This window comes from Xiphophorus hellerii, chromosome 23 (genome assembly GCF_003331165.1).
Source record: "Xiphophorus hellerii strain 12219 chromosome 23, Xiphophorus_hellerii-4.1, whole genome shotgun sequence".
NCBI lineage: Eukaryota > Metazoa > Chordata > Actinopteri > Cyprinodontiformes > Poeciliidae > Xiphophorus > Xiphophorus hellerii.
Window position 1 is genome coordinate 23,739,090 of NC_045694.1, and position 19,368 is coordinate 23,758,457.

Consider the following 19,368-nt stretch of genomic DNA (forward strand, 5'->3'; position numbering starts at 1 on the left):
CAAATATATCAGATTGGAGAGTATTGATGTCCTGGTACCAGTAGAGGCATTTTCACAGACAAAGAAAAACAATGCATTCAAATATGTAAAGCTTTGTGAAATATTATCTATAGACATCCTCAAGGCCAGATTGAGAATCAGCATTACTGATTCTGGATCTTTTTGGAAAGCTTTTGATTTTCAAAAGCTTGTTGGAAAGCAATGTCCCTGTTCCCGTTGGCCAAGTAGCTTTGATGCTTCAAAGATAATCTGTTTGATCATTTTCAAGTTATGTTTTTGGATATATGCAAGCTCCCTGAGCCCCAAAACTTTAAAAAAGGGGCTTTGCAGCCCTTTCCAGACTGAAATATCTCAATGGCTTTCTTTCTTATTTGCTCCTGAATTTCTTTGGATCTCAATATGCTGTCTAGCTTTTAAGGATCTTTGGTGTACTTCACTATTTCAGGCAGGTCCTATTTAAGCGTGATCTTGATTGAGACCAGGTATGGCAGTAATCAGGCCTGGGTGCGGCTGCAGAGAGTGAACTCGGTTCTAACAGAGGACAATTATTTTTCCACACAGGGCGTTGTAGGTTAGGATTTTTTTCCCCTTTAATAATAAATTATTTAATTATTGCATTCTGTGTTTAATTTTGTTGCCTTTGACTAATATTCGAATTGGCTTGATGTTCTGAAACACAAGTGTGACAAACATAAGAAATCAGGGGTCACCAGGTGGCGCATCAGAGTTTCAAAACTCAGGATTTGTCTTCAGAAATTCAGTCAGTATCGGCAACATAAGTAATTTACTTCTAAAGTATGTTTATGTGGTCAGCCGAATGGGGGAACAAGCACATTTTGCCCTTACGGTTTTATCTGCAGTGTGACTCCTTGCGCCTCCCAGTTTGACGTTTTTCAGCAGTGATTCCTGAAGTTGTGGTGTGGATATCTAGGGTTACCTACAGTGGTCTGTAAAAAGTATTTTCCCCATTCCTCATTTCCTTCTTCTTTTAAGAAGTGTTTTTTTTTTTAGCCTGCTTAAATAACTCGACCAACATCAGCCACAATGCTGCAAATATATATATTTTTTTGCCTAGTGAATGATAGAAAATTGTTTTGAGTTTTTAAAGGACACCCTCAGACTGACCGAACAAGCATTTTGAGGTTGCTTCTGTATGTGGTTCAACTTAAATCAAAAACCAAAGGCTAGCTACGACACATTGCGGTGTTCATTACATGCTTAAGGAAGAAAAAACTAAACAAAACACTGACTTAGTGGTATGTTTTAGCAGTAAGACAGACCTGTTTGTTTTAATTTAACCAAATGGAAGATTGAGGCATACATGATGTGGAGACAAAGATGGCAGCTTTGTCTAAATACCAAGCAACATTGTTGCCGGTGTTATTCCTTTGGAAGATGGAAAAGACATCTAAGTCTTCAAAATTTGTTCAACAGGATGTTTCTCTACAATCCCTGTTATATTGTTGAATAAACAAAAACAAATGAACATGTGACCAAAAATGCTCATGACATTAGTTTGGGATGTTAGGCATCTTAATTGGCTATTCTGAATCTCAGTAACAATACCGAGTTGATAACCTCATTCTCTTTGTGCTATTTTTATAGACCTCATGTAAATCTTTACACAGTCATTTATATTTGATGACCAGGGAATAACAAAAAGCGAAAAACTCTTTTAAAGGCTCAAAGTTATGCTCTGTCTTTTGTTAATATTTCATCAAAGAAATGCACAGCATCTTGATTGTGAAGCTCAAGATTTACATTACAGGCAGATTCCTTTTCACCTCGCCTGCATGAATTTCCTTCTGCTTATGACGCGTGTGCCTCTGATGAGTGATTAAATGCAAATTATGGACAAAGTCTTAATAAGAATCCAACAACCACCAAGTCAAAGTATCACATCAGAAGGTTTTCTTGCAATCAAAACTGATTATCATGTACAAGAGTGGAAAAGGGGGGGGAAAAAAGGCTTTCATATATGCGACAGACCATCAAATTTTGAAATATGCACTTTGGAGTGCCTTATGTGAAAAATGTTTTTATAAATTCGCAGTTAAGTATTTATCGCCTTCTCAGAACTTCCGTGTTGACATCAGCAGTCAGGTCTCCCGGCTCTGACAGGAATATAAATATGAAGAGCCCTCCAGGCTTCTACAAAGGGACCTTTTCATGTGGCGCCTCTGAGGGAAGGCAGCAGGAAACACGACCCCAGAGAGAAAAGTGTCCAGTATGCCCTTCAAGCACATACACTGCTGTTAGCCTGACCAGGCCAAGGATTAAAGGGAATTTGTAGGGAGTCCTTTGCTCTCCAATTCTGACTCCTACACTGGATCTCCTAGTTTGTACCACCTGTGGACTTGCCACAGGGAATGCGGTCTGTGTGCCTTTGATTGAGCCACATGGCATTTTGACCTGGAAAGGCTCAACAGGCTCTACTTTTTTTATTAGTGAACCAGCAAGCTAGCTTCCACTGAAGGCTGAGAGTGTGCGAGCCTACTTGGAGTCCCTGCTTCAGCCTTCCTGACAGGAATGCTAAGTAATCTGTTGTTTGCCTGCTTTATTTATCCACTTTTAACCCCTTGACCAGCTCACGGCGTCACTTCTGTGAAAACAAACACTGTTTAGCATGCTTTCATTAGAGCTTTGTTATCCTAGCTCCGATTCAAACTGCCTGGTTGTCAATATACAGGCGGGGTGTGTTATGCGTAAGAGGCTAAAGTCCACCCTTCTCACTATGTTGGTTCTAACAAGGCCAGGATAGGAGCCAGATTGACAGCTGCCGGGGCATTTTAACAGGCTTCGTGTTAAACTGCTAAACTCCGAGGAGCCATATGAATGAGTCCCTGCCAAATCACACAGAGCACAAACCGACTGCCTTCACCGCTACAATTTTCCAACTAACCATAAGCTTTCATGAGGAGAGAAAATACAGTCTTGGACTTTAACAAGGATGCTATTTTTCAATACAAACAACCTCAAGTTTGCACTCCTCTCCCTATCTTTTCATGAGACTGACAGTTTTCCCTCTTCTCATCTTGCGGTGGAATAATAATAGTATGTGGAATGGTTAAGATTTGTAGATATGTTTCTGTTTTACGTTCACTTACCATGAGAGTGAATGGCATACAGTAAATGTTGGGCGAATACCTTTGAGCGGTTCTTTATTCCAGAGCAAATGCTCATACAACAGACAACATCAGAAAAAAACTGTTTTCTAACCCACACATTGTCTAAATTATGCACACAGGCTCAAAAATTTATGTAGGCACTACAAATATTTGATTAAATGTCACATAGAGAGTTTCACCCTCAACATGCTGTCAAAGACACTGAGTGGCAGAACAAATAAGGTTCATTCAAACCTTTTATTTCATTAGTTGGCCAATTTTTATCTGGGTTGAGTTCAAAGCTAGCCTTGTAAAAACAAGTCACTTGTTATATGATTTGTTTCATACAGAGGGACTGGATCTTCGAAATCACTGCTTTCTGAAGATATGGACTCTGAAGTTTTAAATTTTACCCAGTCGCGACGTTTGTAATGCGCCAGCTCGATGGAGCTTACCGGAAATTGTGCGTGCTTGTAGCCAACCCAGTCAGTACAGTCACAACATCTTTCACAGCAATAAAATGTCTGGCGCATTCATCTTGCATCGACTTTAATCGCTAAACATTTGTAGTCCAACATGGATTGAGTGGCTTCAGTTACTTCCTCCCTTGTCTGAAACAGCACAGAAAATCGGCGCCAGTCATTCAGAACTCTTTCTTTTGTTTGCTGATTGACCCAGTTGAAATTCAACCAGAGAAATTGACCTCAATGGGATAAATCCCAGAAGGAGCAGCGAAGGACGTCAAGAGTGGAGCGGAATCGCATTGGAAGTCAATGACCAGGCAAGGACAATGCCATTCCTAAAGCCCAGTTTGTGGTTTACCACATTAGGTTTTGATGTGTACTTGTGATTATTGTCTTGGTAGAATATTTTGACCCACTGTATTACTCTCAGAATATAGGAAATTGCTTAGGATGTTCAGAAAACTAAGAAAACTACTGTATGGAGACCAAACCTGCCAATCACCTGGCAGACTTCACATATCTGAATGAAACAATACCAACCAGAAAGAAATCATGGCTCCAAAACTGACAACTTTAAGTTTGAGTGATATTTGGAGCTCTTTGCACGTGTAGCTTATAAGACATGTCCTAGGAATGAAGAGAACATCTTGTTAAATGGTAGGGATTTACTTTTTATGCAAATCTAAGGAAGAAACTTTTTCAGCATGTGCCATGGAATGACCTCTAACCTCCGTAGGGAAAGTAAATAGTTAAGCTAGTTACCAAACAGGAACTATGATAACGCTGCTTTGTGCTGCTAGGATGCAGCTGGCCTGTCTGATTATCTGAATGTTACCCATATGCTGCCATCAAGATGCAATTTGTGACATATTTATGTTTCAAAGCTTTATCATATTAACACAAGCAACTGTTTATTGGACAACATATTTGTTATTATCTAAAACAGACACATTTGAATACGTTGTTCATATTTTATCATAAAATTCTTTTGATCATCTAAATTTCCTACATTTTTTTTATGCTTTAAAACTCCATGCAACTCAGAACAAAAACAGGTTCCTAAAAATGGGACTCCATTACTTACTGTAGCATCTAAAGCCCTAGAGCCTCTTAATGTCTGCTCGCTGAACAGCTTTTGGTGCCTCTATCAATTTTCTTCTGCGGCCAGTGCATCATGGCACCAGCACTAAAGGACAACTTCTGTGAAGTACTGATGAAAATGGCATTATTTGATGCACTGGGAGTGAACACAGATTGGAAGTGGATAAAATTTTTAGCTTTCCAGCTTGCATGTCCGTGGATCCATCTCCACACAGTAAACAGCCGTGGTTAAAATTTGATGTCTCTTTTGACCTGGTAAATGGGTCTTAAGCTGGGAATGTTTGACAGGTTTATCCCTGCAATACGGATATTCCAGGGAACCTCATCTATACTACTTTTACTTTTTTTCTCTTTTTTTTGGTTTAGACTTTTAAAGTATTTTTGGATGAAAACAAATGTCTGCAAAGTTAAAGAAAGCTCGTCAATGTTAGACCAACGCATATAACTGCAGCACACGGGGGATTTATTTGGGCGTGAGGGAAACAACAGTGGAATTGCCAGTTCTCTTTTCTGTCACCTCCCTTTCTCTCCAAATAGAGGGGAAGTCAAAAACAGCATTTGTCGGTGCACATTACATCTCTGCTGCTATATTCCCAAATGAAAGCCCAGTATGTGGGTCCTTTCAACAGAGGATGGTAGCAGGCCCTGTTAATTGGACTTGGCTCGGTTCTCTACGAAGCGCTATTGTCAGCATAACAAACTGAGGATTACTGAGCCAGAACTGCACCGTGCTCATAGCGACATGAACTGAGCTCAGCGTGTTAAACCATTGTACTGTATACTTTAAATTGAGACATAATAGTTGGACTTAGAAAACAGAAGCAAAATAGCAGGTCCTTCGCAATCCTTGACTTCTTGAGCATTTTGTCGCATCAACACTGCAGATTCTCACATATTTTATGGGGATTTTATTGTATGGAATGACACATACTATTTTATAATTTCAAAACAAATATTTTATATGATCCAGTGCAACAAGTTGCCTCTAGAACTAGTTCGCAAAATAATCCACCTTTGTGTAATTTGAGCTTTAGAGAATAGTAGTGAGCAAACAGCATCATGGAGACCACTGAACACACCAGGATAAAGTATTGAGACTAGGATGGGACTCCACGTTCCAGCAGGTCCAGAACTCTACAATGAGCCAGAGCAAGAAATTTTATTGTCCCATGAAAGGGGGAAGTTCAAATAACACTGTTTTAAATGAAGTAAAGTGTTGTTACTGCTACCGAGCGTAGGTCTGTCACAGAACAAGCCATGAAAATGTGACAAGGTTTATGGGGTCTAAAGGGTTTTTCAAGGTGCTGTACTTCAGTAATCGTTTGGCCTCTTTGGGAAACAAACAGACAGATGAGGAGCAACAGATTTTAATTAATTCTCATATGGTTACTGAGGTACTTTAAGATAAGAACATAAAACATCTCTGCTTTAATTCCACTGCATATACTGAGATGTTTACACAAGCCCGATGAAGAATTTCAGGTCTCTGGAGACACACACAGTGGCAAAGTAATGGGAAAAAAAACCCTCCAATAATCACAGTTCTTAAATATGCTTCGTTCCCAGGTTGGTCGGGATTAGGCTTTAAAGTCATTTAAACAAACTAAAAATAATCTTTTCACAACACAAAACCTGTTATTCGCTTCCTAATTCTTTCACCCCTGTCTCAATCAATTATCTCACTTTACATGTTCTCTCTGAGTGTGCAAGCCAGCCATCTCTCTGAGCGTTTGAATTGAATGCATTAACTGTCAACTGCTATTTAATATTATCAAATAACCTTTAAAAATCTAATTTCACATATTTTCAGCATTGCTTTCTTTGACTTGTTAATCATTAACGCCTGTGTTTTAAGACTCCCGCTCACACATTGCTTTAAAAGAGCGTAAAGTTATTCCTATTGATTTAATTTCTTGCTTAATTCAATTCTGGTACTTCCAGCAATATAACACAATATGTATTTCACCTGGATTAAATGTAGATTTTGCACACACTGGCATAGAAATAATGCACTTTCTACAAGAATACATTTTGTTTTGAAACCTGTAGCGACTTTAGCAGCATATGGAAAGCTGAATATTATAGATTTTTATTTTCCTTGAAACATTATTTAGCAGCAGTGCTGTTGAAATTGAATCCATTTCGATTAAGCAGTGTTATGTCTTTCTCAAAGAGGCCACAACAATAGAAAATGAATTTATCTCCTTTTGACAGAGCTTGAAGCTTTATGAGGGCTCCCCAAGGAAATGTCTCTTCACCGTCCTGGCACATCCCGACGATTTGTCAGATCCCAATTTTGTCAGTTTACAGTAAAACCCTCGTAAAGTTAACGCTGCTATAAAATGCCATCTGCAGTTTTGGGTACTCCTCTGTTAAAATGTACACAAAGTCACTAATAAATAAAGCATTTATTTAAAAAAAAAGATCTATTAGTCAAGTAGACTTAAAGGGAAAACTGTTTATTTGAGAATATTTGTTCAGTTGCGAAACTAAAATAACAGTAAGAAATATTTTTTTGCACCCCTGATGTTAACATTTTGTACGTCTCCCTTTTGCCAGTCAGAACTATTTTGGCTTGTGAGAAACATTTTGTTTCAGCCTTTGTGTTTTCCTGGAAATACCATGTGGCATGATAAATAAATCCTCAATTCTAACAACATTTAGTTTTGTCCAAAAGCATTTCACAAAGTGGGAACATGCACTAAGAATGAATCGTTGACAGCTCATGCTGCTTTTTTCTGTACTCCTCACCTGACAAGTTTTCTGGAGAATATAAGTTTGCGGTCTAAAATGGCTATGGAATACGTTTAACATTTTACCTCGAGGCAATTTAACCAAATGTCAATCAATTTCAAATTTATTTTCAAAGTCCATGAGACACTAATCAAACATCCTGATGTTTCAATCAGCCATGACACCAGTCATTCTAATATAGCCTCTAACAGCATGATGCTTCCTTCATTATATATTGAGTTTATCATTTTTCACATACATCTATTTTTTATAAGACTAATATTTTCTGTGTTTTGTCAGCCAAGATAAAGTTTGAGCTGTTCAGCAACAGAGGAATCCAGTTCCAGTTGAGATCAAAGTAAATTTAAAGTTTCTTCCATACATCTTTGTTTGCAATGTTGGATAGAAAAGGGGTTTTTACGTAGTTTATTTGATTATGAAGTAGATAATGTCAGATGGATATATTGAAACCCAGTAACCTCAAAAGCCTATGTTTTTTGAAGCTCTATGTTGTTGGACTGTGTTGTTTTTTTTTTCCAATATAAAAAAAACTCACTGCCTGAATTAACTTCAGCCCTCGTCCAGCTTTATCTGTTTTCGTAGAAGATGCGGTAGAGTTTTTAATTATTGCTCCAATTATAGATATGAGAAATGTTCTGTGATTAGTTACTTTCATGTAAAATAACATTCTCTTATGTAGCTGAGCATACCTGTTAATATTAACTTGAACTTGTTCCCTTGTCTTTCTTATTTTTAAAGGCAGTCGAGAACTGGACTTTTGTTTTGCCCTATCTATAGTCATGCAAATCAGAATTTTTCTAACTACTCATCTAAAGATCCTTGACAGTCTGATAAACCTGAAAACAATAAACTATAAATTGAAATTGTTGTACCCCGGTCTTACTATGGCATATCAGCCATTTGTTTCAACACCATAGAAAAACATGATGCCTTATGAAAATAATGCTGAGTGTCCACCTTTTAGTCCATTTGACATTGTCTCCTATACAATCTGATAACCAGATAAAACACTTTCTTTGTAGTGCATCAGCTCACACACACCATATATGCATCAAATGTGCACCACTGCTACAGAATTGATGTCACTGTGATGCAAATATGCCTAAATAACACACAAATAACATGTTTATAATTTAATGCTACAGTATTCAGAAGCTTTACTCACATCAGCATGCTAAAAGCTTGAAAATGAAAGTGAAAGTGATGGGATGATCTACTTTGACTAATTTAGCCAATAATTATTTAACCACTCAGGGACATTTATAGAGTTTTGGATCGTTCTTCCCACATGGTAAGTTGATCTTTTAGTTTGAAAAAATTCCTGAAATAATATGATGACATCATTAGAAAATGTGATGTACACTATGAATCCAAATGCACTATTGTACTACACTATCCTGTACAGTAAGACTCAAAGACAAGAAGAACTTGATGCTTTTTCACCTTAAGAGCTTGTAAAATCTTTTCTTTCCATTTGCACAAGATGAAAAACAATGTGACAGCACACCTAAAGAGTGTCATTTGGCACACGTGATTTCACTTGTAATTAAATTAAAAGTTGGATTCTTATTAACTTTCTTGTGCAAGATCATGCCACTCCAATGACAGAAAAGTTTATTTTACAACCAGCCACACATTTTTAGCAGGAATAGTAATTGGCATGGAAGTTCACTGTAAGTCCAAAAGTAACAAAAAAAAAAAAACCTCACAATTTACAATCTGGAGGGGTGAAGTGAGCATCATTAATGCCCAAACAATTGAAAAACAATACCCAGAGTTCTGGGTATTTTTATTCATCATGATATTAGACATGCACCTTTTATTAATGTAAAGATAACTGCTGTCTTGGCTAACATGCTTCAGATTTAATTAGAATCCTAAATAGTGGGAGATAACTGCATAACTGCTTATGTTGCTCAAGTAGAATGCCTAGTTTGTTTGTTATTTATTTGCTAGATTCCCTCTAAATGCTGTTCACCTTGAAGCATTATTTTTCCCTCCCAAGAAAGAAAGTGAGCAGTGTTATGATCATTCTTTTTTAATAAGTTTTTAATTATTTTGGTTTTGATGTTGCCTCAGTTCCCTCTGTTCCAGGTAACTGTCCTCTACAGGAGACAGTGGAAGTAACCTCACCTTCTGACTGTGCTTTAGCTCTCCCGGTGTTTTGAATTGGGAATATTTGTATGCAGGCAACTGCTGAATGTGTGTAACCGTGTAGAAAGTTGGAGTGGCAGCTCGAATTAAGTCTCCGCAAGAGTTAGAAAAGTGCAATTTCTTTGAAGTTGTATTGGATCAGAGGGAAAGTGAAAGCTGCAGTTTGGCGAGGGTTTGACATCAAAACATTTGACAATTTTTTTTTATACTCTGGACTTTTTGTGGGAGACGTCACAAATTAAGTTTCTTTTAAAAAAAATGCTTGTTAGCACCACAATTAACACACTAATTTTTCACTGAGGGTAACATTTACAAAGTTACTTGAAAAGGGGGAGGGAGGGACTGAAGCTGAAACCGAAGACTTGTTTAGGTAGCCCCGTCACCCTCTGGCCTGCATGCTTTGATTATCTCAAAAATAATCATTTTAATTGCTTCTAAATTAGCCAAGCAAAAGGCCTTATTTGCATTTGTGTTGGGCCTGTGATGAGATGGAAATAGTTTTTCCTTTTGGTAGTAGCATAATTTCACATAGGAATATTTTTGAAATAACAAATACACGTTTTCTTTAGGTTTTAAGGTTTTCTTTTGTGCAAAATTAACTGCAGCCTCAGTATAGAAATACACTTGAGGCAGTGTATTATTTACAAAGATGTCCATTATTCCACAAACCGGGAAAGACAAGAATACATAAGATTAAAGTAACAAGAAGTAAAGAAAGGAAATTGTCCAAATGTCACAGTTTGTGAACTGGAGGGTTAACAGGTTAACCCAGAAAAGTCTTTTCCTCTGGGACACACGTCATCTCATTCTGGGGGATTCCAGGGCCAGAAGGGATTTATAATGTTATAGTAAAGTTTATTTCAGCCACTTGTATATACAGTATGTATCTTTTTCCTTCCATCCAGATCAATATCTCAATATCTCTGAAGGTTGGAAAAGCAATCAGTACATCAGTAATTCAGGGTCTGTTCTTTTTGGCTCAGCTATTCCTTCTCCATGAGAGACCAGAGCAACACCTGCATTGCAGCAAATGAGTCCCAAAATCCATTCATCCATTATTTTATCTTACCAGCACTCAGGAAGAAGGCCGATTTTTCTGGATGTGGAATATGCACAACAACCACTGGATATAAAGCTTGTTCACACAACCTACACATGATGGCGTCTATAGTTGTTGCAATCTGCCTATAGTTCAACTATAGCAAAATAAAGCTGGGATTCTATGTTGTTTTTTTTTTTCTTTAAGAGGAAGTCTCCCCTAACACACACTGCACACACACATACAGATAACCGAAGAACATTGAAAATCAACTTTTGCTGACCTTCAGCCACTGAAGATTACCTAACACAGCATTTGAAAATTCTGCACAGCTAGCATTTTCATTTCCACACACATCTTGGATTGTCGTCAGAATGTTAGCAACCGATCTAGGATGGCCCTGCCCCGTAGCAGTGAGTGAAGCCATTCACTGGGACTGTCATATGATTGGATTGAGGCAGACCTGAGCGCAGCTCAAGCTGCACTTATCAGCAAGCGAGCAGATAGGGCTTGTCATACCGCCTGTCAGATCTGATGAGGGGACCACAACCCTCACAATGGAGCGAAAATGCAATCTTCTCCTCCGCAGCTGCATGGCCTACCACGGGGGGACACACTTATTAGACTTTGTAAACAGCCAAATGTGAGCGCTAAACTGTAAGAGTTACTGTCAGGGTGGCTTCACCTCTGTCAGCCAGCTAGCTAAAACAGGGAGCAATTCCCTACAAATCTCTGGTGTAATAAATGAGATTACAAAGGATCTGAGAGTAAGGGATGTGTTGGAGGTCAGACATACTCTACAATAAATGTGCTCTTCTTCAAACCTTTAAAGTTTCAATAATTACTTTTAGATAAGGGTTAGATACAGCCGGACCAAGAAAGATACAGATTATTTGCCGACCGCACTTTTTGGTCAGTACGTAATCTATATCGTGCCCACAGGGATTTCATCAAAACGATAAGTTCCTGAAAAGTGGAACTTATTGTTCCACTTTTCGTCCCCCACTCCCCCAAATGTACTTGAAAACGGTTAAATTGTTCTTAATTTTATACTAGAGTTTATGACAGTGCAATAATAGATGAATAGCTGGTAAAGCTTTTTCAACACCATTAACAGGGACACTAACTGAAGTCTTATCAGCTAGTTATATGCGGCACAAATTAGATAAAACTACAGCATTCCTGAAGACAGCATAATCTTTTTTTTGTATATTTGTATCTGAAATAATGTAAGCTTAGTTTTAGTTTAGGAACCCTTCCTTATATATTCAGGAATTAGAACAAATTTTGAATCCAGAGAAACTCCTATTAGTTTATCTAGAGAAAATACTCGATACCTTAGATCAACATTATCAGAACAAGAATCCAGAGAAATCCCGACCAGTTTTTAAATCACAGACTACTTATCCTTAAACATGGGCTTATACTTTTTTGTTTTCTTTCTTCTTCTTTTCCTCTTTCCTTTGGTTTGTTGTTTTGTTTGTATTTCCTTCTAATTCATGTAAAGCACTTTAAATTGCCTTGTTGCTGAAAATCTGCTATATAGATAAAATTACCTTACCTTAGCACTTTTTCAACAGCCCTGCCATGTAGTGCTTTGACTTTTCTATAGAAGAAATGATGAGAGACATGACAAGAAGTATAGGTTTCCACCATGCAAAGCTGATTATTCTTTATTAGTCTGTCCAATCCTTTGTGAATTCTCACATCTTCCCATTCAGATACAGAAACCTAAGCTGGTTGGCGCTGCTATCGAGACCTGCCTCTCTCTCTCTCTCTCCCTCTATTTATCCTATAAATGCTCCCTGCTGAGGACACATTCCTCGTTTTTAATATAATCTCCCCCTTCTTGTTCTCTGATTATGAACCTTTCCCACGAAAAGCTTCCTTTTCCCGCTGAAATAATGATATTTAAACAAGCGGACATGCACAGGATTGCCAGAGGAGACCCGCAGACGTTTAATATCTGCCAGAGTACAAAGAGCAAAGGAGAAAGAAAGCCCAGTTGACAAGAGACTCCTTCCTCCATGCAGCACACAGTCTGCTTTCCTGAGATCATTAATTTCTCCAAAAGAGATCTCTCTGGGTGAGACTCATTCACATGCAGATGGCACTATTCTGCGGGAGCCTCTATCGCTCTCTTACTCTCGTTCCATCAGGCCATTTAGTGCTCCCGTTCTCTCTCTTTTGCTTCGTCGCTCCTTCCTATATTAGGCAAACGGTTAGCTTGGCAGCCTTAGGTGACATTGGGCTCATATTTCAGCACCAGGGAACAGGAATAATGCAATGTGCTGCTATGGATACATTACATGAGAATTTGTCTCTTTTAAAGAGAGCAAAGCCGGGGAGGGCGTCACTTAGTGATACAGGCATTTGTCTTTGAGAATCATTTCTCTTCACTGGCTTCTGTTGTTGTCAAAATCTAAGCTTCCTCTGTTTCCCCTCCTACCCCCCACCATCCTCTCTGCATGGTACAGTTTAATATCTGGAGACAACATCTAGCTTTATTTGTGCTAAATGTGCCCCCTCCTGAAGCAAACAGCTTTCTTTGCCATACGATTCTTCAGTTTGTTTTGGTTTTACCATTTACTAGACATGGAGAGTTTAATCTGCAAGTTAGGTTAAAGTCACGTAAAACAAAAACAGACTTCAGGCTTCACTTACACCATCACTGTCCAAAGTCAGTAATCAAGGGCTGGCGTCCTTTGTGTTCCAGATTGAAGGTGCTCGACTTCGAGTGTATTGGAGAAGGGACGCTTTTAAAAGTTGCAGGACAGTAGAGCTCGATGTCTGGCCATGGGCATGTGTGTTTTAGATCTGACCCTGGTCCATACACCTGAAGCAAATGGATGGGTCCTTCATATGCCTCTTGAGAGCTAAGAGAAAGGTAATTTAGCTAATCAAATCTGCTGTTTTAGAACTGCAAAACACTACAAAATGTCAAAAATACATTCCTGTAAATATTTTATTATATCTTTTTACAGGACAACAATGAACATGTGATTGCACAATTCAGTGTAAAGTAGTCAGCTTTACACTGAATTGCGTAAAGCTGTATTACAATGTAAATTTGCGAAATGAGATTTTTCAACAATTCTGTTTTATAGAGAGAGCCTGAACAAAAACTAAGTCTTTGTTCAGTTTGTTCAGTCTTTGCAAACTTTCAGTTTGCAAAGACTGAACGCAAAAAAGTCTGCACTGGTCTTGCCTCTTAAAGATTTAAGACTTTGGGTGGAAAACATGACTTGCAAACATCTCAGCCTAACGGTAACATTGCCGGACTCGAACCAGGCCTCTTCTTTTGTGCTTTGACCCTAAATCACTGCTTCATCTTGTCATTGCTGTTCCCACCGGCTAATTTGTAGAAAATCGTTCCCAAACTGTAATGAGTAATCAGCGACCTGTTACCGCTTGCTTTTCTGTCACAAGCTAGAGGTGTGAGCAGCAATCCCCCCCTTTACCCCAACCACAATCCCCCTCACCTCACTCAGTTCATACCTAACCTGAAAGACTTTGATGACACATTTCTTTGAAGGCCTGATCAAAGACGAAAGTCTTTGATGAGAGTGATGTTTGCTGTTGGTGAGGATGTAAGGAGGAATACCAATCATTTATTTCTGGGAAACAGACCAAAAGAGGGAGAGATGGAGAAGGGACGGGAAGGAGGGAGTCCAAGGATGAAAGCATTCCTATACACAGAATCCAAATGCGTACACAATATTTGCCATGGAAATAGTTAGCATTTATATGTTTGTATATTAAATATTTCCTTATTGATTTATCGGGTATTGATTGAGTATTTTAGACAATGGAGAGAAAGCGAAATGCTTTCGTGGGAAAAGCTACCTGGTGTGGAGGCCAAATTTGTTTCCAAATGCATCTACTGTCTTTATTTTTAAATAATTGATGTACATTTTTTATTTAAAAAATAACACACTTGCTTTGAGTAGTTCGTTCCTTTGTTGTAATCAGTATTTAACCTTTTTCTTATTGCACTTATACAAGTTTGTCACAATTGTGACACATAATGACAGTTTGATGATAGTGCTTTAAAAAAAAAAAACATGTTGTAAACTAAATAATCTGGCAATAAAATTTTCATTTTCCATTTTCATCAACAACCATCTCTACTTCAACTCTAAAATGTCATGGACAAATCAAAATAAACAAAACGTAGAGAGAATACTACTTTCTAGAAATCAAGACATTTGTATTCATATTTATAAACCCATAACTTATTTTAAAAAACATTAAAATGAACAGTTGCAATTTGCACAGTTGTACCCTTCAAAACGTCAGGTTTACATTTGCTCAGGAACTACTGATGTGTCTTGCCTTGACTATATATAGATTTAAATTGTATTTGATGAATTTACAGCTCTGATTTTTTCCCATCACTGTGCGGTGTGTTGTGAAACACAGTGTCTCTCAAGTGCTTACATGGAAAATGTTTCTGATTTTCTTTGATGTAAAGCTTTGATACTGATAAGTTCTTGGCTGCGAAAATATTGGTCTCTATCCTGCTGTGTTACAACACTGTAGAGTTATGCCTGTGTGTGGCCAGATGACCAGCCTCATGACACTGCTGTCCAGAAAATCTAAAGCAAAAGAAGCCTGAGAAACACATTGTTAAATTTTCCATTGCAGATCAATAATTTTTTCCAGATTGAAAACTTTTTTTTTTTCTAGCCTCCAGCTGAAAAATGTGATGAGAGTGATGTTTGCTGTTGGTGAGGAAATCATTTATTTCTGTAGTGAACTTTTTATCTCTGTTAAATGTCCCGATAGAAGTCTGAATTAGGGGTTAAAGTGCATCTCCTTGCACATAAAAGCCTTGAACAACCAAACTCCATAGAACAAATTTTAAATAAACACAGCTTTTGGTATCATAATCATGTTTTAGGCTCAACAGGTGGGTTGGTAGCTTCAGTTCACACTGTCACTTTGTGATTTAAATGTATTTGTTACAGTTTACAATTGACTGTAAAGTTCTGATTTGGAGTCGGGGGTTTAAGTAGACCCACCATTATTAAGACTCGGGTACACGTCGGGTAGTAGTAATAAATTCAAAAAGCAAAGCAAACCCTTTTTCACAAGCCTGCTTGCCAAATAAAGCATATAGATTTATTTATTTTTTACATTATCTTGAGATAACAGCTTGAGAATTATAGTAGAAATATCCTTATTTGACTTCCATTGCCATCGTAGAGCTGTCCTAAGTAGCTAGTCTGGGAAAATATTTTATTTCTGTGACAGAAATGAGTAATTAACAAGCGCTTGTAAATTGTACAACGCCTCCACTGAGTTTAGTAGGTATTAATTTCTAAGCATGGTATTTGTTTTCATTTTCAATATTTCTCCAGTACATTAAAGGTGTGGTCATTAAGAAATGTTGCTCTTCTCATCAGTCGTAATGTTGTCAGATGTATCGGAAGAGGACACCAAGACAGAAAGAGCTCTGGGCCAATATATGAAAAAAAAAAAACTGAAATGGAAGACACAACACAAACACAAGGTGGAGGTGGAAGAACAAAGGTGAAAGCAGAGCGACACGAGGCAAAACGGACAAAAATCTAATTTGATGGCGAAGCAGCAAACGACGACACGCCTTATTCTTGCCGTTGCAATGTTTGTTTTTGCCGTTGTCGTGTTTCCCCCTCTCATAACTGCTATATTTTTTCTACTTCAATCGAAGCTTAGCCGTCTCCATGTAGCAGGTTAGGGAGGAAAAACAGGGATCTCAAATCGGCATCTGTATTCAGGTGCACTAATGGAATCACTGAGGCTAAAATGGCAGGAGGTGAAAGGTGAATGCACAGAGAACAGCAGAAAGCTCCACACGACTGCCGCAGCTGTCGCTCTGCCAAACCACTCGACTGTGGTGGTATGGGAGATGTGTGTATTTCCGTGTGTGGGAGTCCACGTTTGCATGTGTCTGTGTGAGTCGGGGAGGGGAATGGCTAAAAGAGTAGCTTTCTTTTTTTATTTATTTATTTTTTAGTTACAGACTTTGGCGATCGATTCATTTTGTTCACAGGCATTCATCTTTGTAGCCCTGGTGTGGCTTTTTTGAAGCATACGGCCGGACGAATGTGTGCTGACGGTTACAAATAAAATATCTAGTGATTTTTTTATGAATTTACCGGGGGGGTTGCTGTTTGTATTTCTGGATGTAATTAGTAGACGGTATAAACAGATATGGCATACTTTGCAAGCCAGTGCAAAGTTAACCATAACTGAATATAAAGGGTGAGGACTTTTTTTTTTTTTTTAGAAATGGTCCCATCTTGCTTAAGCTAATCTACTTCAAGACATGACATGTCATTAGAGATGGTAAAGTGCAGACCTTGGTTGTCATTAGTGGTAATTTGAGTTGCTGTAATAGCCAACCAGCTTGTCCATTCTCCTCTGACGCTAGCATAGCCTTTTTCATCCACATAACTGCAGCTTCATGTATATTTTCTCTATTCAGATCATCTGCCGGCCGTCAATAACTACACAACTTCCAAAGTCACTTAAATCCCCTTTTTTCCTCTCCATTCTGATTCTGATGAACCTCATCAAGCCGTTTTCACCATGTCTAGATGCTGTTCAGCGCATTAACCCCTAATGCGCTTAACAGCACTTACTTGATAACATAGGCAGGTACTGAACCTTGAATTGTCTGTATTATTACTCCCCTATATTCTTATCAGTTGTTGCTATTTTTCTGACCTTTTTCCAAAAGCGCACAAGCTCATCCCTACTGTTGATTATATTTTTAATATTGTGGGTTTTTTAAAAAAAATCTCATAGAACTGTACACAACAAAACTTCAAAGGATATTGAAGTTATTAAGATATTAAAAGCCAAGCTAAATCAACTTGGCTTATAAATTAGCATTAAATCTGTTAATAAATGTTTCACGGAAACTAGAGTCAGCTTAAACTCATTCTAATGATATACAGTGGGTAGGTTTGAATTTAACATTTCCCTCTCTACTCTACAATTTTAGGCTCTCCCGCTGCGAGCGCTAGACGTGTAGCTGTGTACTCCAGTTCCCAATTTAAGATTCATCTGAGCATATGTATTTCCAACTAATTGATGTGATATTTTGCTAGCCTTTATGAATAATTGTTCATTAGTCTGTGGCCTTTCTCATTTTATTTTTGCAAGCAGTGTGGGTAAAATATCTGTAATTTTGTAACAGTGTCTTGTTCTTTGCAGTGAATGGAAATTGCCCTCAGTGATAGAGGAGAACATTCTATTTTTAGAAAGATTTAAAGAAAAAAACAAAAAAACAAAACAGAACCATTTTTGCCTCTTGAAGGAAATGTCAGAATATTTCCTGGCAGCATGCACTTAAATGTTGTCCTGTGTGTTCAAGCTGGAGTTGAAGAAAGAAAAGGAACAAAAATAGAGAAGGTTAAACAGAATTAGCTTGGACCAAATAACATGAAAAAGCAGTGGAGATGGAGGATATGGGAGGAAAGACAGCTCTTTCAGTAGAACTGTTGAAAGAAAGACCAACACTGTCTTGTCATTAAGTTTAAAAATATCATGGATGACGGTAGGGTAAACAAATATATGGTGGAGAGGAGCAGAGCTTAAAAAAAATAAATAATAACTTACAGGTCTTTGCACAAAGAATTGATACATACGACATTTATAATAGATTCCAACGTGATTACAGTAAAATAATTGTACGTAGCATTTTTTAATAAAATGAAGTTCATATAAGATTTTTATGTTCGTTTGTGTTTTTTATTTTATTTTAACTGCTCAAACCCATAAATAGAAAAAAAAAAAAGTTTCCAAAGGGCAAATAATGTTCCATTTGGCGTATTATTAAAGTGTCTGTGCTTCACTTTGTCCCCCTCCATTGTGATGCTCGTAATGGAGACTTGATGACACCTTTAGCATCACTGGTATTTCAAGTGACGTCCGAGGCACCGCAGAAGGAAAAAAACGAAAGTTTTCTTTTCTAACATTACATAACCTACAACACAATACCACTCTCACTTTCTTTCAGTTGTGCTAGTTTAACGTTATTTTACACAAGAAAAGAATTTGGTCCTGAAACAAATGGCATGTAAGATGTAGTAAAACGGAAACTGGTTTATCTAAAATTATAAAACTGTGACAGACAGCTAAGTATTATGATAGTAAGCGAAAGGTTGAGATTAAGCTATAATAAACTCTACATATGGCTGACATTCAATGTTTGTATGAGGCTGTTACATAACACCACAGGGTAGGATTTCCCTTCCTTTAATCTCAAGAACACTTGCAAATTGCAGTAAAAATGGAGAGTCTAGATTAAGTCTGCAGCGTATCAATGATTTGTGAATTTCAAACGTAGAAGACAGCAGTAGGTAATACCTTTACACACGGCACGCGGCCAGTTGCTAAACACATTAAGAGGATTTGTAACAAATGAGTGTTGACGTTGTTGTGATGGTGCACTGTCATGTTTAGCCGCTCCGAATTGGCTTTGATACAATGTGCGAAGAATATGCCGTGAAACATTAATTCAGCTGTAAGCATTGCTTACTTCTAGAGCATATAGTTAAGAAATATCTCAGTAAAATTTTGTTCTAACAGACGAGACAGATGAAAAAGATCAAATGTTCCAGTTTAGTAATCTTGGCTCCTGCCAAATTCTCATGCAACTAACACAAACTGATCAAACTTCAAAGAAGCTTTACAGCACAAAACAGAACCCCTGTGGGGTTTTTTTTTGTTTTGTTTTTTTAAACCAAGAGCGAAA